Genomic DNA, 20,548 nt, shown 5'->3' on the forward strand with positions numbered 1-20,548 from the left:
TTCTTCAGGGGATCTTCCTGACCCAGGGAGTGAATCCGCATCTCTTGCATTTCCTGCACTGGCAGGCAGATTCTTTACCACTAGTGCCTCCTGAAATACTTTTTTTTTAATTCTATGCTGTGACTGTATTGGGCTGTGCTGATGCAAAGAGGAGATTTGTGTTCAATAGTAAATATGCAGATCAACAAACTAGCAACTCGTTTTGAAATTCATTGGTATGAAAATTCAATGTGAAAAAAATGTTAAATTATTTTTATATCTTTTCCAGTTGGTAATTGATCCTCTTATTGAGTGTTTTATGTTAAGTGCTTTATGACATGGAGTATTAAGGCTATTGCATAAAAATAAAATGGACTATACAAAGTAGACCTCATAGACATAACCCAAACTCAACTCCATTTGTCATTGTCTTAAATTATCTTTGGCTATTACAATTTTTTTCTGTCTTTTGCAGCTCTTCATTGATTTTTTCCTTCCATCTCCTCTCAGTGACCTTTATTACACAGTCCCTTCTCATGCTAGTCCCTCCTACTCCATTTCATCTTTTCAATTTCTCCCTGATGAGATAGCTTATCTTGCTGGTTCTGTTTTAGATGGAGACTGAATTATATAGATTCCCCAGAGAGCCTGCATCGAACCAAGGAAGTGACTGATATTTCTACAATAATACATCTGAGTTTGTAAAAATGTTCTTCCACCCTATTACTGAAAATTGGCTTTTAATTAATTTATTAACTTAACAAATAATTATCTGGCACATACTGTATTCTAGGGAGCATGCTAGTCACCGGAAATACAAATGTCTATCTGCAAGCTCAGTGTCACAATTTTTACACTATTGACACTTGTAATGGATTCAAAAATTTATTTGTACTCCAACTCCGACTTGCAAAGAGCATGTTGCCCCTTCAGGCTTTCTATAACAGATCTTTGATGAGATCTCACTTCTTGGGAAGCCAGCAAAAACTCTTAAGTTTTAGTCCACTCTTATAACCTGGTATAGTGGTACAGTCATTTAAATGATGTCTTTAAGAAAGTTCTCAGTCCCTTTAGGTGAAAATGCTCTGCCTCTCAGATACCCAGTTGTTTTTCTGCTCCTCTGAAAGATGGCGCCTAGGTGGGTGAGAAAGCGGCATGGCTCAGTGCCCTTGGCAGCAGGAAAGAAGGTCTTAGTTCTGGATTTACGCTCCTGCGTGGCCCACCATGTTCTCACTGGCCTCTGTGGCAGTGGCGTCTCTTTCTGACTCACTTCTGTTTGCTCTGTGAGTCTCCTCTGCCATTGCCTGTGGTTTGGTCTTTCAGCCTGACCAAGCCACAGTGAAGTTCCCCGGCCAACTGGCTCCTCAGCTCTTGTGAGCATCACAGACCCCTCTGAGGTTCTGCCTTGTCTTCCACCCAAACCCTGGACAGGTCTGACTCAGCTCCTCACCATCACAGACCCTCTTGCAGGCCCACCGCCTTCGACTCAGCTGTGTCCCGGACATGCAGCCCCACTCAGGGGCATACGGAAACTTCTAGGTCTTACCCAAGTCACACCAAACCCAGTGGCCACTCAGAAAAACCAAATTCCTTCCGCAAATCATGCTGTCCCATCAAATAGTACTCCAAGATGACTCCCCAAAAGCTAGGGCAGCGCAACCTTTGAGATGAGCTCCTTCCAAAGTGCCAAACACAAAAACAGACAGCGGCCTCCCCCTAAGAGTCTCCATAACCTGACTAACCCTCCTCCCCACTCGGAGCTGATGCCTCCAGGAAGAGTTCTGGGCACATTCTCATTCTCCTGCTTTTCTCCGCTTTCTTCATTCCAGTCTCCTAGGCCAGAGGAAGGGATGTTTCTCTTCCTTCCTCTTCCTGTTTGCCCGGGACCCCAGGACTCTTGGCCAGAAGAGGTGGGAACCCTCTTCCTCCCTACTTCTCCTCCTCCTCTTTGACTCAGTCTATGGCTAAGCCTTAACCGTCAGTGAGGAGGGCAGGAGAAAGAGAGGCTTAAAAATAATTTAACCTAAATCGAGAGATATTTTGAAAATACTGTCATATATTGAAAAAGAACTAGGATTTTTTTAACCGTCTAAAGATTGGGTCATAAAAATTTAACTCTGAAATTCTGGAACAAAGAAGGCTTTTTGTGATTTCCTTGTGATTCAAATCCCTCTCATGCATTTCTATTGCTGCATGGTCTGATGGTGTATAAAAGTATTACATGAATTTAAATATTATAATGTAATGTTTCAATTATAATCCCAGACTATAATAGAAAAGAGGAATAGAAATCTTGGAGTCAGAAGGAACATGGATCATCTAATTATTTGTTCCCTCCAAGTAGGAATCCTGGCCTGTATCCTGAGCCTCTGACTTAACATAATAAAACTCTAAGTACTAAGGAAATGCAACGACTCGGCAGGCAGCCTCTCTCAGAGCTAAATAACCCCCATTGTGAGAAAATCCTGCCTCACGTGGAATCAAATTTGTCCCCTTGAGACTTCCAGGCATTATTCCTGGTTCAGCCTCCTGGAGCTACAGAGGCAAATGGTAACATCTTTTCTCCATAGTGCTACTTAAAATATTCTAGTTCTAAAATATTCTGCCCCTCTCTCAATCTGTTCTTCTACCATCCATGGTGTGGGGGTGTTTGTTTTCTTTCACTTTAATATCTGCCACCTGGATACTCTTTCTCAGGCATATTGCATTCTCTGAGTTGTGTCTCTCTTAAAATGAAAGGACCAGACGTGAACACGATACATCCATTGTGGTCCTGAGTTCAGAATGATCTGTGTCACAGATTTCTTGTGCCAGAGTCTATTAACAGAGATTAATAAATGTTTACTTTCCACTCTCTATCCATGAGACCCAGTGCTTCACTGAAAACTTCTGGCTACACCTGCTGTCATGTAACCTGCCTCCTTTGCCCCATGTTTCCCTGCCTCACTCTACAGTTTATAGAAAATCAGGTGCAGGACTTGCCCAGGCTCATAAAGTTAATAGAGGCAGAGTTATAAGAGCAAAGGCTAAAATAATAAAGTTTAGGGCTGCTGTACTTCATAGCAAAGAGATAACAATTTGGGGGTGGGGAGGCTAAGAAAAAAATTAATTTTTTTTTCTTCTCCTTTTTCTCTTTGTTGTCCTGAGAACTCATTTGCCCTCCTACCTGTCCTCAGCTCAAAAAAAAAAAAAAAAAAAAAAAATCTCTTTTCACAATTGTTAGGCACTATGCAGGACATCTTAGAAAATAAACTTACTAATGTCCCACTAGGAAAAATGTGTCAATGCAGAACTATACTTTCTTATAAGGAGACATCATTATGGTTAGTATGAATCATTTTGAAATGGATAAATTTATCAACCTGCCCCCATCAATACAATATTAAGATAGTCACCCTTAATATACACATCTGTAAACAGTTAATTCAATCCTAATGAAATATTAAACTGTGACTATTGCATTAATACATATAAAGTAGGAAGTATCTTAGATTACGACTCTGCCCCTTAAGTGAAATACCCTAAGTGAATGCAAAGATGGTGATATAATATTCCCACAAGAACTGCAAATTTTGCATTTCCTGAATTGGGTGGGTTTTAAGTTACATCATTTACTGTGAAAAAAAGATATATAGATGGCTTCTGGGTTAGCATGGCTGCAGAGTGCTGTTCCTAATACACTCCCCCTGCCTTCCCATTAGATGCCAGGAGGACAGATCACAGCAAAAAACTAGCAACAGCACTGTAAACTATAAAAAAGACAGGGTCATAGGCCTGCAGTGGGGCAGACAAGAAGAAGGATTAAGAAGCGTATTATTTGATTTGCATCCTGCATGCTCTACCCTCTGAAGGAGAGAGGGGCAGATGGCCCTAGAGAAAGAAGGAATTATTTAGTCTTCCTTCATTATCTAAACATAATTCAGGTGCAGACCAGACAACCCAGAAAAACAAATTGCCATTTCCTAACTATGCTGGAGTCTGAAAGAGCTAGGTTCAGCCTCCTGTCATTCTACCAGCATTAGCACTGCTCTCCAAGTATTTGTAAGCTGTAACTCCCAGCAAGTTACAGGAAGTAGTAGGAGGCAAGTCGAGAAGCCCCACATCCTGGATAGAGGCACCTCCGCACTGTGAGCAGGAGTGGGAGCAGGAAGGCTGCTGGAGTTCCATGGCCCTCACTCTGACAGTGTTAAGAGAAATGTTGCCAACTGCATCTGACTTCTGGTTTAGAATATTTACAGGTTGAAATAGAAGGCAGGTTGATTGGAGTATGTTTTTGGGTTCAGCAGAAAGGTACCCACGAATGTCAACTGGCAGCTCCTTTATCAACTGAGTCTATGGGTTTTGAGCAGAAGGGGTCAAGCAGACTTCTGATATCTTATCTGTTGGAAAACCCTGAGTCTGAATCTACTTGCTTCATTCATTGATGACTAAACAGAAAAAATAAATAAATAAATAACATGAGCTTTATGAAAAGATTTATGTTCTTGCCATTGATAAAGAAATAAAGATTTAGGATTACTTTTCTAAGCTGAAAGACATTAGCATAATGGTTTAAATAGAAATTGTGAATTATAAATTAACACAGATATTCAAGCAAATGGAACATTCCTTACAGAAGGTGAAGAAAAGGGTAATTTCTGGTACAAAACTGGTACACTTTTAGGGAAAGGACAGGGTCAAACAGAAACAATGGGAGGAGATGTCTGGGGTGGTATCAGAGAGAAGGCCTTTGGCAATGAAAAAGTCAGTGACTGGGAGACTGGGATTTTGGGTGGCTGTTCCTCTGGAGACCTTGAGGTCACCCAAGATGATTGCATGTGTTGGGACAGAGAGCTTGTGAATCAAGGACAATGTCACCCGTGAATTAAGGGGAGATATAAAAGGGCAGTAAAAGTGGCCATCAAGGTGAGGAGAGATAGTAGGGCTAAAAGTGGGCTTCTTAGTTTCAAAACAGAGTAGGAGTAGGAAGACGATGTTCTAGAATCAACCTTTTGGAACAAGGAGGACAAGAAGTCAATTTCTGAGGCTGAAGAACATGAAGCATACAATAACAAGCAGCCTCTTTTCAAGAGGAGAGCAAAGAAAGTGATGTCTCTGGGAGAAAGTCTGGTACTAATTTAGACTGAAAATTAAGGAAATGTTTGATGAAAATACTGAAGATATAAAGGAATTTGGTGTTTAAGGAATGGGAGCATCTTTCCTTAAACAGGAAAAGAGATGGGGTTTGGGAGGCAAGGAAAAATTAGAATTTGAGTAAGGCAGAAGTGCTGAGCAGTGTAGAAATGAACGGTCAGGTAGAAAACTTATCCTAGGAGAGAATCAGAAGAAAGTTTAGCCCAAGACCACAGCTTTGACTGATGGAGATAGTGAGTGGCGGCTCAGTGTAGGGTTTCTCTTCTGAGTTTTTTTCCCACTGTATCCTATCGTGGATTCAAATATGAAGAGGAGTAGGTATAAACAGTGAACAATGAATATCATGGTGTTGGTTAATATCCTTTCCAAGGTGACTCAGATGGTAAAGAATTCACCTGCAATGCAGGAGACCTGGGTTCAATCCCTGGATTGGGAAGTTTCCCTGGAGAAGGGAATGGCAAACCACTCCAATAATCTTGTCTGGAGAATTCCATGGACAGAGAAGCCTGGCGGGATATAGTCCATGGGGTCGCAAAGAGTCAGACACGACTGAGCGATAAACACAAGTACACAAGCATTCACAGGGCCCAAATTAAATTAACTTAAGCAATTTTAAAAAATGTATTTATTTGGCTGCATCAGGTCTTAGTTGCAGCATGCAGGATCTTCGTTGTGTCATACAGGATCTTTCATTGTGGCACACGGAATCTCTAGTTGTGGCACTTGGGCTCAATAGTTATGGTATGGGGGCTTAGTTGCTCCAAGGCATGTGGGATCTTAGTTCCCCAACTGGGGATTGAGCTCACTTCACCTGCATTGCAAGGCGTATCCTTAACCACTGGACCACCAGGGAAGTCCCAGCTTAAGCAAATTTGACCGATGTAACCAGATCACAAGAGCAAAGATCAGCTGGGCCTGACCTGAAATCCAGATCTCTGCTTTTCTCTGCTTGCTGGCTTTCTTGACTCAAACCAGTTCTAGAATCTTGTGTGTCTGGCCCATACTGTGTGCTGGGCCCACAGCCTGTGCTAGGTCACTAAGTCATGTCCGACTCTTAGCGACCCCATGGACTGTAGCCTGCCAAGCTTCTCTGCCCTTGGAATTTTCCAGGTAAGAATACTGAGTGGGCTGCCATTTCTTCCTCCAGGGGATCTTCCTGTGCCAGGGCTGGAATCAGCATCTCCTGTATTGGCAGGTGGATTCTTTACCCCTGAGTCACCCGGGTCTCAGAACTTGTGCCAGCAACTCCCAAGTTCACATTAGATTTCCCACTCTAGAGACTAGGGAGCCTCAAGTTCAAAAATTCCAGGCAAAAGGCTTTATTGGCTCAGTTGTCACTCACCCATTCCTAGCTGGTAAAGAGGACTGAAAACATGGCAACAGCGTAAGCCAAAAAGGGAGATGCAGTAGTTACTTTCCCTAGTTTGCAGTAGAACATGGGGAAAACCGTGCACCAGTATCAGCCAGAGGAAGCAGCAGCAGTGCCTGGCTAAGTGGATTTGAGTGGACTTGAGCGGACTTGAGTGGACTTGAGCACTCTCAAGGGAAGGTGAGCAGACCAAAGGAGAAGATAAAAATAACATAACCTGATGCAGTGGACCTAACATACTCATTAGGTGCATGAGAGATACTCCAGGTAAATCCAGAAATAGTTGCTAATTGGGAAGCAACTTTGTAGTTAGTTCCTGAGTTGCAGTTGGGACAAATTAGAAAAATACAGGTTATCATCATCAAAGTGACGTATATAAACCACAAGCTGGAATGACATCAGAGAACATATCTACAAAAGGAAAGGGTGAACAAATGAATGATTGTTGATAAACACTTGTTCGATGTAAAAGACAATGTATAGGTAAGAAAAGAACACTTTCACTAAGCACCTCTCTTTTGTCATTTCCCAAACAATGTTTTTCAAATCCAAACCTTTCCTTTCATAGGTACAGAAGGGTGCCTGAAAATCAGCCAATTTATTTCAGAGCAGAGTCTACCAAAGATATGAGCTGTGTATTCTGAATCCCTTGGCAAGTTATCTTTTTAAATAAGAAACACACTCCATGTTTCACTGAATTGAAAATACCATTGTTTGTAAGACTTGCCATTGTTTTATGTTCTGCCAAGAAATAATAAAGACTGCTGATTAAACTCTGATATCACGCTGTTTTATCACTTGAAATTTTTTTATGCTTATTGAAAGAATTCTTTTAAACTTATTTAAACATAGGTTTTCACCCTACATTACTCTTGTGTGTACATATAAAGGAAAAATCTAAGCAAAATAAATTGGCCACAGTGTTCCTAAAACTCACACACAGAAGTTGGCTCTGGTAAGTTACTTCTTGAATTAGTGTTTTTTAAGAGTGCTCCTTTCCCCTCCTCTCTCTCTCTCTCTCACACACACAGTATCATCCTCACTGATGCAACATTTCTTTCAGAAGTCTTAATTAGTATCCCTTAGATTTTCTTCCAAGCCCCTCATCTAATTTTTCTGTGCAGGGGCAGGCAATGACAGCCCCTTCACCAACTGCCTTCTGGAGGATAGAAATGTTTAAGATACATCCTGATTTCAGAGTTGTTAAAATGTGACAAAAGAGTGTTTTAGAACAATTGAAACATAGTATTCATAATGGGTTATTGTAATACGCCATGAGTTATAAGAGGAAGTGCCATGCTAATGTCAAGGGCAAAATTTCTAGTGACATTTAGATTCAAGACAAAGCAGTAGTAACATCATTTTAGTTGGTGCAATCTTTCCAACATCCTGCTGCCAAGTCCGTGACTTCTTTCCCATATTCTGATAAGAATAACTTTAGTGGTGATGTCGGGGCAATTATTTTTTAATAAAGCTCATGTGACCTAAATCCTCAGAAAGGCAAGTCATGCTCTACATACCTTGCTTTGCTTTGCACACTAGTATGTTCTGTAGACCTTCCCATATAAGTGCTTATAATGAATTCATTCTTTGTAATATCTCCATAGCATCCCATTGTATGGATGAACCATAATTTATTTTACTAGTCACTACCAGTGAACACCTGCTAACTTCTAGTCTTTTTATTGTGATAAATAATGCTGTAGTGGTCATCACTGAAAACATAAGAAATCATTAATAGAGATTGCTTTTTTTTTAAATTTTTGGCTCCACTGCTCAGCGTTCGGGATTTTAATTCCCTGATCAGGGATTGAAGGTGAGCCTTCTGCACTGGAAGCTGGAGTCTTAACCACTGGACCTCCAGGGAAGCACCCAAGGTTGAATTCTTTAATTTATTTTTAACTGATTGATGTTTGCTTTACAATATTTGCTTTCTGTCATATATCAGTATGAGTTAGCCATAGGTGTACATATGTCCCCTCCCTCTTGAATGTCCCGCCCACCTCCCACCCTTTCCCAACCCTCTAGGTTGTTACAGAGCTCCAGTCCAAGGTTGCCTTTTAAGAACGGGCCCACAGGTTTGGAATAAGAAGGAGACTTCTTTTTCATTGTATACCCTTTTGATTACTGTATTTTTACAATATATTTTTTATTTTAAAATTTAAGAGTAAACATTTTAGAAAAGTTTCCCTGGTTTTGTTTTGCCAGGTGGTTGACATTCTTGCCTTGGTTTTAGAGTAAATGTTGGGTTTAGGTCTCCTCACTGATGCTTCTTTGCTGGGAAGCCTCTGGTTCTCTGTTGCTTATTTCCTGGCCTTGTTGGACTTTTCCAAAAGACAACAGGTTTCTGCAAATCCAGCTGAATGATCTCTCCCAACCCCAAGGTGGAAAGAGGCACTCTTTCTTCAATAGACCCCCAGACTGTTTTTGCTACCAATACTGCCATTTTTTTCTGCAATTCCAGACAAGAGAGGTGCAACCTCTATCCTCCACTCCCCTGTCAGGCTTCTGCTGTCTGGTTTGTGAAGGAGCTTGTACCCTTCCTTTACTTCTCTTTTCAGTCTTAAAAATTAACATTCACATATCACTAATGACAATATCATTTTTGCCCTGAAAGCTTTCCTCTATGGCCTCAATTTTTGGAAATAATTGCCGGTCCTTAGCAAGGCCTGGAAATCTCATGGTTTGATACCTTTTCTAACAATGAGTATGTATTAGGAAGTGGTTAAATAATCTGTTCTTCTGTTGGTATGGTGTATTTTAAAGCATTTTTAAAAATAAAAGACTCTATTAACAATTTCAAAATTCAGTGATTTTGAAATGGGATCTAAACCTCCTATTTTTTTATTTTCTTTTTGGTATTCCTGCCTTAGAGTACTTGACTTTGTTTCAGACCAGAAACACTGAACTTCCAGAGCACATATTATGATTTTTTTATATATATATTTCATAAATAAGGGGGTAAGAGACAAATCTTTCAATATAATATACACAGAAACTCTCTCCTCTCATTCTCAACCATCCAGGATTAGCTGGATTTAGTGAATCACTTGCAAAGAATAGAGTATGAAAATGGAGAAACTTGGCAAACACCACCTTGTTTAAATGTTCAAGGTCGGCATCATCAGTGATGTCATGCAGACTTCAGGTACCCTCTGATATGGTGTGATGAGAAGGGCAAATGACCTCAGTGGTATTCTTTCCAAAAAGAGAGCCATAATTTCCGTTTGATCATAACCTCAGTCTGATCATCATATATCAGAAGAAACCCAAAGTGAGGAACATTCTGCAAAATACGTGACCAGTATTTTTCAAAAATATCAAGGGCATGAAAGATAGGGAAAGACTAAGGAACTGTAACAGATTAGGAGACTAAGGAGACATGGCAATTCAATGCAATGTGAAACCCAAAATTGGATTCCAGAGCAGAAAGAAGACATTAATGGAAAACCTGGTGAAATCTGGGTAGACTTAGACTATAGTTAACAGTAATGTCCCAAAGTTAGTTTCTCAAATTGACAAATGTACCTCAGTAATATGAGATAGTATTAGGGGACACTGAAAATAGCTGAGGGCTCTACGGGGGCTCTGTACTATCTTTGCAACTTTTCTGTAAATCTGAAATTATTCGAAAATGTAAAATTTATATTAAAATTTTATATTTGCACTGTCTCTTTTCTATATTATGAACCAGTGAAGTTAGGACTTTGTTGAGCCCGATTGCTTTTTATTCAGAGCCTTCTGTGATATGATGAAGAATCTGCTCTTGTGGCTGCAACACAGAGTTCTTATTTTTCCTTTCAGTAGTGTAGGTAAGGGAGATAGAGAAGGCGAGGTTCGGAAAAAGAATGAGACTGGCACTTTACAGCAACAGATCACCTTTAGTGAGGCGAGAAGGGGCGGAAGTCACATTAGTGAGCTGCTGCACTAACCCAAGAAAAGAGTAAGTATATACAGGCATATATGTGGAAATCTACTGTCTTAAGGGGTCCTGTTCTTCTCCAAGGCTGTTCAGAGTAGTTATCTCTTAAATGGCTGGGGCAAGGAATTCTGAAGATCAGCCAGAGCCTGTACCGGCTGGGAGCTGGGCAAATCAACCTTAATGTCCATTTTTTTCCTTCGGGTGAGAGAGGTCTTTGTTTTGCATAGAATGGTGGAGAGGATCCGGAGGGGAGTTTTAACTCCATGCTATTTTGAGCCGTGTAACTTTCTTTCAAGTGTGATAATCAGAAACACTAGTGAAAAGATGACATCAACATCCAGGGCAAGTGTGAAGGAGTGTATGTTTCCTGGAAGACCACCGTATTTGGTCTTCCTGGCACCTAGGGTACCACCATCACTGCAGGTGTTGCTTTCTAAGGTGCTGTTGAAGGGATGACTCAGAGCTCCAGCTGCTGTCATCTCTCCCCATGTAAGGGAGACGGCAGGAGCATCTTCCTCAATGGCGTTCTTAGATTCCATCTTTAACAGCAGTGTCTTTTAGAACAATCATGCTAGTTGTTTGCACACTGTTAAAAAGATAAAGAAACTGTACACCACAGAGAATCAATAACTTCTTTCAAAGAGTTTCAATCCACACGAGAGACAGGAAAACACAAACAAATATTTTTATCACTGGGCCAAATTTCCTGACCCATAGGTTAAAGACTTGCCTCCATTTCCAGCTAAGGGAGATTTTGTCTGGTTTCTGAGTAGATGAGAAGACTTTCCTTCTCTTCCCTCCATCCTGCAAAGAATGAAGGAGCTTGAATGAAGGAGTTGTTTCCTCCCTAAATTCTATGTTGAAGCCCCAACCCCTCATGTGACTATACTGGAGATGGGGCCCTTCAGGAGGTGATTTTTGTTAGAGATCATAAGGGTGGAGCCCTGATCTGATAGAATTAGTGCCCTTATAAGAAGAGGAAGAGAACCAGAGCTCTCTCCACCATGTGATGACACAGTGAGAAGGCAGCTGTCTGCAAGCCAGGAAGAGAGGCCTCATCAGAACCCCACCCAGCCAGACCCTGATCTGGGACTTGCCAGGCTCCACAACCATGAGCAATAAGTTTTGTTGGTCAAAACACCCAATCTGTGGTATTTTGTTATAGAAGCCTGAGAAGACTAGTGTAGAGCTTTTTCTCCATTATGCTTCTCCTCTTCTTCTCTGATAGCTCTGTTGGTAAAGAATCTGCCTGCAATGCAGGAGAGGCAGTTCGACTCCTGGGTTGGGAAGATCCCTTGGAAAGGGAAAGTCTTCCCACTCCAGTATTCTGGCCTGGAGAATTCCATGGACTGTATAGTCCATGAGGTCACAGAGAGTCAGACGCAACTGAACAACTTTCACTTTCACTTTTCTTTTCACCAAAAGGGAAGAATACTACAGGCAGAACTCAGAATAAGGTAGTTATAAACAAAGAGACTTCTGGCACTTTTTATCCAACAGTGACTGCTGAGGAAAGGACAAGAATGGTAGAGAATACATCACCTTTCTTGAGTTCAACTCAAACTCCTAGGCACAAGGCAAAGCTTAGTGGCAGGAACACTATTTTATTACTGCTGCTGCTGCTACTACTACTGCTGCTCCTGCTGCTACTACAGATGCTATTGCTATTACTACTGCTACTATTGCTGCTGCTGCTATGAGTACTGCTACTATTGCTGCTGCTGCTGCTGCTACTACTACTTCAGTTCAGTTCAGTCTCTCAGTTGTATCTGACTCTTTGCGACCCCATGGACTGCAGCACGCCAGGCTTCCCTGTCCATCATCAACTCCCGGAGTTTACTCAAACTCATGTCCATTGAGTTGATGATGCCATCCAACCATCTCATCCTCTGTCATCCCCTTCTTCTCCCGCCTTCAATCTTTCCCAGCATCAGGGTCTTTTCCAATGAGTCAGTTCTTTGCATCAGGTGGCCAAAGTACTGGAGTTTCACTTCAGCATCAGTCCTTCCAATGAACACCCAGGACTGATCTCCTTTAGCATGGACTGGTTGGATCTCCTTGCAGTCCAAGGGACTCTTAAGAGTCTTCTCCAACACCACAGTTCAAAAGCATCAATTCTTCGGCACTCAGCTTCCTTTATAGTCCAACTCTCACATCCATACACGACTACTTGAAAAGCCATAGCATTGGGTAGATGGACTTTTGTTGGCTCCTATTACTACTGCTACTATTGCTGCCGCTACCACTGCTGCTGCTGCTACTACTAGAGGTGTAGCACTGCGATTACTACAATAATAATAATAATAATAAAGACTTGTCTGTGGAATTTTCCCCAGTTTTTTTTAACCCTACTGATCTAATGACCTGGTGTGTCTTCTTGGGTCCTTTAAAAGCATCGAAAAGTGAACTTACACAATTTTCCTCTGCTTTCTCCTCCTATAGAGGTCTCTGAAAGCTCTTGGGGGGAACTGCATGAGGTAATGGATGCAAAAGTGTTTTGTAAAATACAAAGCATTCCACCCATGCAAGCTATTATTGGAAGAAGCAGAAGGATGAATTTAAATCACAAGATCCCCTGAAAAACGTGTGAGAGGTGGCCCCGTTTAGATCATCGTCCTCCCCGTGAATTTACAGACCATTTAGCAATTTCTCCAAGTGTTCACACCCGTTCCCTCGGTGACATCCTTGCCCTGAGCTGGGGAGAGCCGTCTCTCCCAAGTCTGGCCCATTGGACAGCAGCAGTGCCTGCAGAGGAAGGGGCTTGGTTGCTAGGAGACCAGCAAAAGTGGGCAGCCAGCTCCCAAGCAGGTTAGAATTCGGCAAAGGATTTTAAAAGCCTATTTCCGTCTGCTTCTGCAAGAATTGAAATTCTTTTCAGGGTCCAGCCACCAGTGATACAATCTGCTTACACTACTGGTATTGAGAGGCCCTTGAAAGGAAGTTATTTGGTCATATCTTGTGTCTCCCTCCCACAGTGCCTAGAAAGGCAGGCACTTTAAATAAAAGGGGGATGGAGGCTGGGGGTTGGGAGGGGGAGGCAAGAGTTGATGGAGTCCACAGCAGAAGCAAAGAAGTGACAGCAAGAATTAACCCAAGCACATCTGATCCTGACCCTTAGACCTGAAAGAGGAAATAATTGTGCTCAAGCTCAGTTAAATTACAGTGCACCTTCCATTGCTTCTAAGTACATGCAGGCCAGAGGCAACGCAGCACTGAAAGCGGTTTTCAAGTCCACGAGGGGTGTGTCAAGCAGGTCCTTTTTTATGGAGTTTATCTTCACAGAAACAGGCTGACATGTGCTTCTGGGCTAATTGGGTGAGGCTGACACTGTATTTAAGTTTTCCCTTTGAGAATTACGAAAAGACTGTGATTTTCAAATGAGAGTTGTTTGGTTTGATTTTTCCCAAAGCATCCAGCACACCCAAGAAATCAAGTGCTTTTTCGAACCCTGGGAGCCTTCAACAAGATAGAGGGGTGCTTACAACTGTCTAGAACAGAGTATTGAACTCAGGAGGAATCAGCTGGAAAAACAGTGGAATAATAAGTGCACTTAGAGTCACTTACGGGCTGAAGCTTCGCCGTCTTTGTGCCTTGTTACTGCTGGGGCATGGAGAGCAGAATGGCAGTGCTGATTCATCAGCAAGAAAGCAGCTCCAGGTCGTATGAAAATAAACCACCTCTGAAGAGGTTCCAGTGCCCTCCGCAGACATGCTTTATTCGGTTAAAGCGTAATGTCTAATGACAAAACACAAGAACAATTTCGGTATTTACTGGGACATGCTGGCTTCCAGCCTGCTTTTACGGGCGGTTGGGGTGGGGTAGGGGGACTCCAGCAGGGTACAGTAATTGGGTGAGAAAAGAAAGATTCAGGAAAATCGAGCGCATGCATAGGACAGTGCCTGTTTAATGGAGGTGAAGATGAGGGCAGATCTGAAATCTGAGAATAGTGTGCATCAAAAGGGACTGCAAACCCCTTACTGGCTAATAGTAGGAGGTGTGAGAAACACAAGGGTGATCAGATGTGGAAACTGCAGCAAGGTGGGGAGGTGAAACACCATGATACCACGCACATAAATGAGGAATAGCTGAATCTCATGCATGTTTCGACATCAAACTCACTGAATGAAAGGGTTAAGCACTAGACCAGTTCCCCCTAATGTCACCATTGTAAAAAGTGGAAATGAGTACTTTGTATATGGAGACTCTTTGGATGAGCAGGGCGATCATGGGCTTTGGGGTCACACAGACCTCGGTTCATATCCAGTTCTGCCATCTACTAGTGTGGAACCTTGGACAAGATATTCAATCTTTTTTAAATTAATTTTTATCGAGGTATAGCTTCTTTACAATGTTGGGTGAGTTTCAAATGTGCAGCAAAATGAATCAGCTGTGCATACACACATCCCCTTCCTTTTGTACTTTGTACCCACTCAGGTCGCCACAGCACGTTAAATAGAGTTCCCTGTGCTGTTTAGGATGTTCTCATTAGTTACCTGTTTTGTACATAGTACTAATGGGGTGTATGTGTCAATCCAAGATGTTTAATCTGCTGAGTCTCAGTTTTCCCATCTCTACCACAAGGGAGGTGCTGCCTTCCTCCAGTGCAACAGTTTTTGGTGAAAATCCAGTTGCCCCTGTCTTATGATTCTCTGTGTTCCCAGTGCAGGTTCAAACAGTGGAAGGAAGGGTCTGACTGGGGATTGTGAGGGAAGGCGGAGGTCTCCTTGATCTGTTGCTTTCCTGGAATCACACAGTTGGAGGGAGGGACATTTGTCCAAAAGGAAAGAGGCCTGGCAGACAAAAACATAGTCCAAACTTAAACAAGTAAAAGGAATCTTTGAACACTTTAGTTTGAAGACCAGGTGATACGGTACTTCTTCATAAGTTTATGGTAAAGTGGTGTTAGCTTCATAACTACAAAGAAACATCACTCTAGGATTTGGATTGCTCTGACAGCGACTGGCCACATCTAACAGGAGATCCAGGGATTTGTCAGTAGGCAGTTCTCCAGGTTTTCTCATAGACAGCCTAAAGACCTGAATACCTTCATCACCCCTAGGTCCCAAAGGGCAAGCTTAATGTATTATGCTGGGCAGTGGAATCCACAGAGTCAAGTGTTTCTGGGAGATGACTTCTCCCACTTCCTCCATGAATGAACATGATTCTGCAGACCTGGTTGCTCCCCTCAAAGATTCAGCTTTGGGAACACTGGGTCCCTTCACCAGATGGATGAGTAAAAGCAGGTATCAGCTCTTGGCAAATGCTGCATTTAGGCCTGGTGAACAGGTGGAACCTCAGCTCACTGATTGTTATTTTTTTTTCCATTCAAATAGCACCAGAGCTTAGCAGGAGTGGCTGAGTTTAGGCCAGAAGGGACCCTGGGGTTGGGTCTGCAGTAAGGCTCTAATTGAAAACCAAAGAAGGGGGCAGTCCCTTGACTTTCTGCTCCCTGGCGGGCAGTTTGTATGTCCTGGGTCATCCTGGCATGAGGAGGGGAGAAGGGTAAGCTGGCCCCCACGAGGAAGGCAGCTGCCTGCCCAGGTGTGGGTTACTATGGCAGAAGTTCAGGTCTTTTCGGGCTCAAGCCTCTCAACTTAGGCATGACCTAGCCACCTGGTCCATGGCTCGAGGTGCTTCTGGGAAGAGTCTCATTTGTTCCTCCATCTCCCCCTCTCCAGGATGGGCCTGACTAGCTCTTGCCAAGCCTAAGGGGGGAGACTGCCAAATAAGCTATTTGTGCTTATACGTCTAGCTGCTCGTGAGGATGACTCACTTCTTACCCTCCCCACAGCAGGTAAAAACCCAAAAAGCCTCCTGTGATGGTTACTTTTACATGTCAACTTGACTGGCCATGGAGTGCCCAGTTTAAACATTAATTCTGAGTGTGTCTATGAGGGTGTTTCTGGATGGGATTAGCCTGTGAATCAATGGCCTCAGTAATAACCCTCTCCAATGTGGGTAGGCATCATCCAGTTCACTGAATGAAAAGCAGAGGAAGGAGGAATTTGTTCTCTTTTTTTCCTGCCTCACTGCTTGAGCTGAGACATCTCATCGTCTCCTGCCTATGGACTAGGATTTACATCATTGGCTCCCTTGGTTTTCAGGCCTTTTGACTTAGACTGTATTACACCATTCACATTCCCAGGTCTCCAGCTTGAAGATGACAGAACATGGCACTCCTCAGCCTCCGTGATCTTATGTGCCAATTTCTTATTTTAGATGTGAGTATATATGTTCTGTTCCTCCAGAGAACCCTGACTAAGAGAGCCATTCTCTCAATTACCCTGAGAATTGCAAAGTATATAGGGTGGTCAATCTTTCAGCCATGTCAGAAGCTTCAGCACTATGTTCCCCAAAGCCAAAACCTTGACCCTGACCTACCAAGTTCATCACACCTTTGTGTCCAAAGTATTATGTGCAGGTCTGTGTTCACATCCTGGAAGGGTCAGAAGGGGCTGCCTTAGGGGAGCAGACTGGTGGAGAAGTACTGGAGGCCAAGTCAAGTGTGACCTGGGAAGCAAGACAAGAGAGATCTGAAAGCAATAATGAGGAAGTTGTACCAAGGTTAGAAGCCAAGAGAGCTAAGTGATTTGTAGTATGCATTAGTGGAAGATGAATCTAGGGATAGTAACCAAGAAACTAGAGAGAGCTGCATTTTGCCAGAGGAGGATTTGTGTGTGTGTGTGTGTGTGTGTGTGTGTGTGTGTGTGTGTGTTTGTGTGTGTGTGTAAGAGTCAAACCAGGTACAGAAACGGGCTTCAGGCTGGAGAGGGCCTAGGTAAGGTTGGTGGGGAGGACACAACCCTGGGTTTCGGATCCCAGAGCCTGAGACCTGGGTTGGTGGGGAGGGAGGGAGGAAGCACCTGATGTGTTGCCAGCAGCTGGCAGCCTCATGGATTCTCAGCCTGTGCTACCAGAGTCTGAGAACACCTGCCACACCTGAAGTTACCTTTCCAGGAAAGTGGCCCAAACCGGTTCTTTCCTGTGGCAGTTGCTATTGCTTATGCCATGTTTTGAGTGAAACCAATTCATTACCCTCACTGTAACTGGCTTCACCAGACACTGATGCCAAGCCAAAGGCACCCTCCCAGTAAGCTGGACATGGTAACTGCCTCCAATGTAGTGTGGCATAAAATCTGTCCAGAGAGGGCACTTCATATGGGAAGGTGCAAACCCACCTGTTAGAGGCTGTGTTCCTCCTCCAAATCTGTATGTTGAAGCCTTAACCCCCAGGGCCTTAGAATGTGGCTGCACTAGGAGACAGATCCTTTAAAGAGGTGATTACATTAAAATGAGGCCAATGGGACTTCCCTGGTGGTCCAGCGGCTAATTTTCTGCACTCCCAATGCAGGGGCCTGGGTTCAATCCCTGGTCAGGGAACCAAATCCCACATGCCACAACTAAAAAAAGATTCCATGTGCCACAACTAAGACCCAGTGCAGCCAAATAAACTGTCCTTTTTTTAAGTAATGAAGGAAGAAAATGAGGTCATTAGAGTGGGCCTTAATCCAATCTGACTGGTGTTCTTCTAAGGAGAGAAAATTTGGATACACACAGACACCATGGGCGTGCACAGAAGAGGAAAGGCCAGGTGAGGAGAGCAAAAGGCAGCTGTCTGCAAGCCAAGAAGAGAGGCTTCGGAAGAAACCAGACCTGCTGACACCTTGATCTTCAACTTTCAGCCTCCAGAACGCTGTGGAAACACATTTCTGCTGTGAAAGCCATCCAGTCTGTGGTAATTTGTTATGGCAGCCCTTACAGGTTAATATAAGTACCCAATTCAGTTCTCCCTTTGGGAGAAACTAAGAGCAAGGTATGGACCAGTCATGGTGCAATTGAGAGCACTGGAGTAGAGACAATCCAGCCCAGAAGACACTTATGATCCCATATTCTTAACTCTGCTGGCAGTCAGTCCTCACCCCCAAGGATCTTTTGCTAGGAACATTATGGAGCCCAGTTAATGCACAGGAAGCTGTTGAAGGGCAGGACCAAGAACGCAGGTGATGGGCTTAGTGTGAGCACCGAGGCTGGGCGGGGCTGGGTTGTGCAGAGTTGGGCTGGGCCAGAAAGAAGCTCGCAAAGTCCCAGGCCTTGATCTGGAACAGGAAGTACTCTAGAAAAGAAAAGCAAGAGAAGGTGAAAGGCTGAAAATGTGTGTTCATGTTTATAAGAAACAGCAGTTGCGAATGAGGTTCTAACTAGACTTACAGACTGCTGCTGCTTGGTCGCTTCAGTCGTGTCCAACTCTGTGTGACCCTGTGGGCTACAGCCTGCCGGGCTCCTCTGTCCATGGGATTCTCTAGGAAAGATTTCCAGAGTGGATCATCATGCCCTCCTCCAGGGCATCTTCCCGACCCAGGAATCGACCGGTCTCCTGCATTGCAGGCAGATACTTTACACTGAGCCACCAGGAAAGCCCAGACTTAAAGACTGAGTAAGCAATTGTGTCCCAAATTAGCTCTGAGCCAGCGTCAGGGTCCAGAGAGAGTGAATGTTAGAATCTTGGGGCCCTGGGAGAGTTGCTGGGGGTGGAAATTGTATAGCCAATGGAAGCAGATCACTTCTGGAATGGACAGGACTTTCCCTGGTGTGGTTGTAGATTTTGACTCGTGAGGCTGAATGGAACCTATTTGCTTCCCCTGTCTTCTCACAGAAAATGAGATTTCTTGGACTTCCTTGGTGGTCCAGTGGTTAAAAATCCACCTGCCAATGCAGGGAACACAGGTTTGGTCCCTGGCCCGGGAAGATCCCACATGCCAGTGGCAAATAAGCCCATGTGCCACAACTACTGAGCCCTTGCTCACAACAAGAGAAGCCACTGCAATGGAAGAGTAGCCCCTGCTCACTGCATCAAGAGAAAGCCCTCATGCAGCTGTGAAAAACCTACACAAAAAATAAATAACAAAAAATTTTAAAAATTAGATTTCTTTTAATAATTGACTCATAATACAGTTAAGCCAGCTCTTGTGCACACTTATTTTTCTCTTTTTTACAATATTGTTTATAAGTATATTTTAAAACTGTGTGGGGACGCTATTATTTTGTTACTCCACAGAACTGGATTTTTCTGGAGAGATGGGAATCCAGGGAAAGGGAGATAAACTCCAGTTGCCCTTTCAAATGAATTCTGGCAACTGTGTAAAGAAGTTTAAGAGCGTGCTGAGCATGGTGGATGGTCAGGCAGAGTGCAGAGAAGGCTGCTGCATCCTGCAGGCGCCTATGCATGGTCTATAGTTATACTTTATCTGCTTTACTTTGCTTGCTTTGCTCCATGGGAGGAGGGACCAGTGTGAGGAAAAGCAGAAGGTACGGGGAAAGGCACGCTGGACCGGACACATGGAATCAAGACCATCTCCACTGCTTGCCATGTAGTTTGTCCTTCCCCTTCTCTCATCCCTTGAGGGGCATGCTGGTGCTTAGGGGTGGGGAGCAGTAAAACGGTGAAGCTGGCCTGGGGACTTCCCTGGTGGTTCATTGGTTAAGACTCCACACTCCCAATGCCAGCGGCCAGGGGTTCCATCCCTGGTCAGTGAACTAGATCCCACGTGCTGCAACTAAGAGTTCACACGTCTAGATTACCACATGTAAAATAGATAGCCAGTGGGAAATTGCTGTATGATGCAGGGAGCTCGAGCTGGTGCTCTGTGACAACCTAGAGGGGTGGGATGGGGTGGGAGGGAGAGGTTCAAGAGGGAGGAGACATATGTATACCTATGGCTGATTCATGTTGATGTGTGGCCGAAACCAACACAAATTTGTAAAGCAACTATCCTTCAATTAAAAATAAATTTAAAAGAAAAGAGAGTCCACATGTCACAACTAAAGATACCCATGTGCAGCAAAGACGATCCCAAGTGCTGCAACTAAGACCCAGTGTAGCGAAATAAATGTTTTTAAAAAGTGAAGCTGGTTTGTAAAGGACAACAAGAATCTCTAGTTTTACTGGGGTCCCAGAAGAGCACAGAACTCTGGCCAACAGCTAAATTTACTCTTGTTCAGCCCTCCCAGAAAAACAGCAATCCTATAGACCAGAGGCATCAAGTAGGCAATAGGTCTTACCCACGTTGGGCTGTGGTGGGGCAGCACCCGAGGACCCTTCAGGGCATGGAGAGAGGGAACCTGGAGGGAACAGAGTCCTCTGCGGA

The sequence above is a fragment of the Muntiacus reevesi genome, chromosome 7 (genome assembly GCF_963930625.1).
Source record: "Muntiacus reevesi chromosome 7, mMunRee1.1, whole genome shotgun sequence".
Lineage (NCBI taxonomy): Eukaryota > Metazoa > Chordata > Mammalia > Artiodactyla > Cervidae > Muntiacus > Muntiacus reevesi.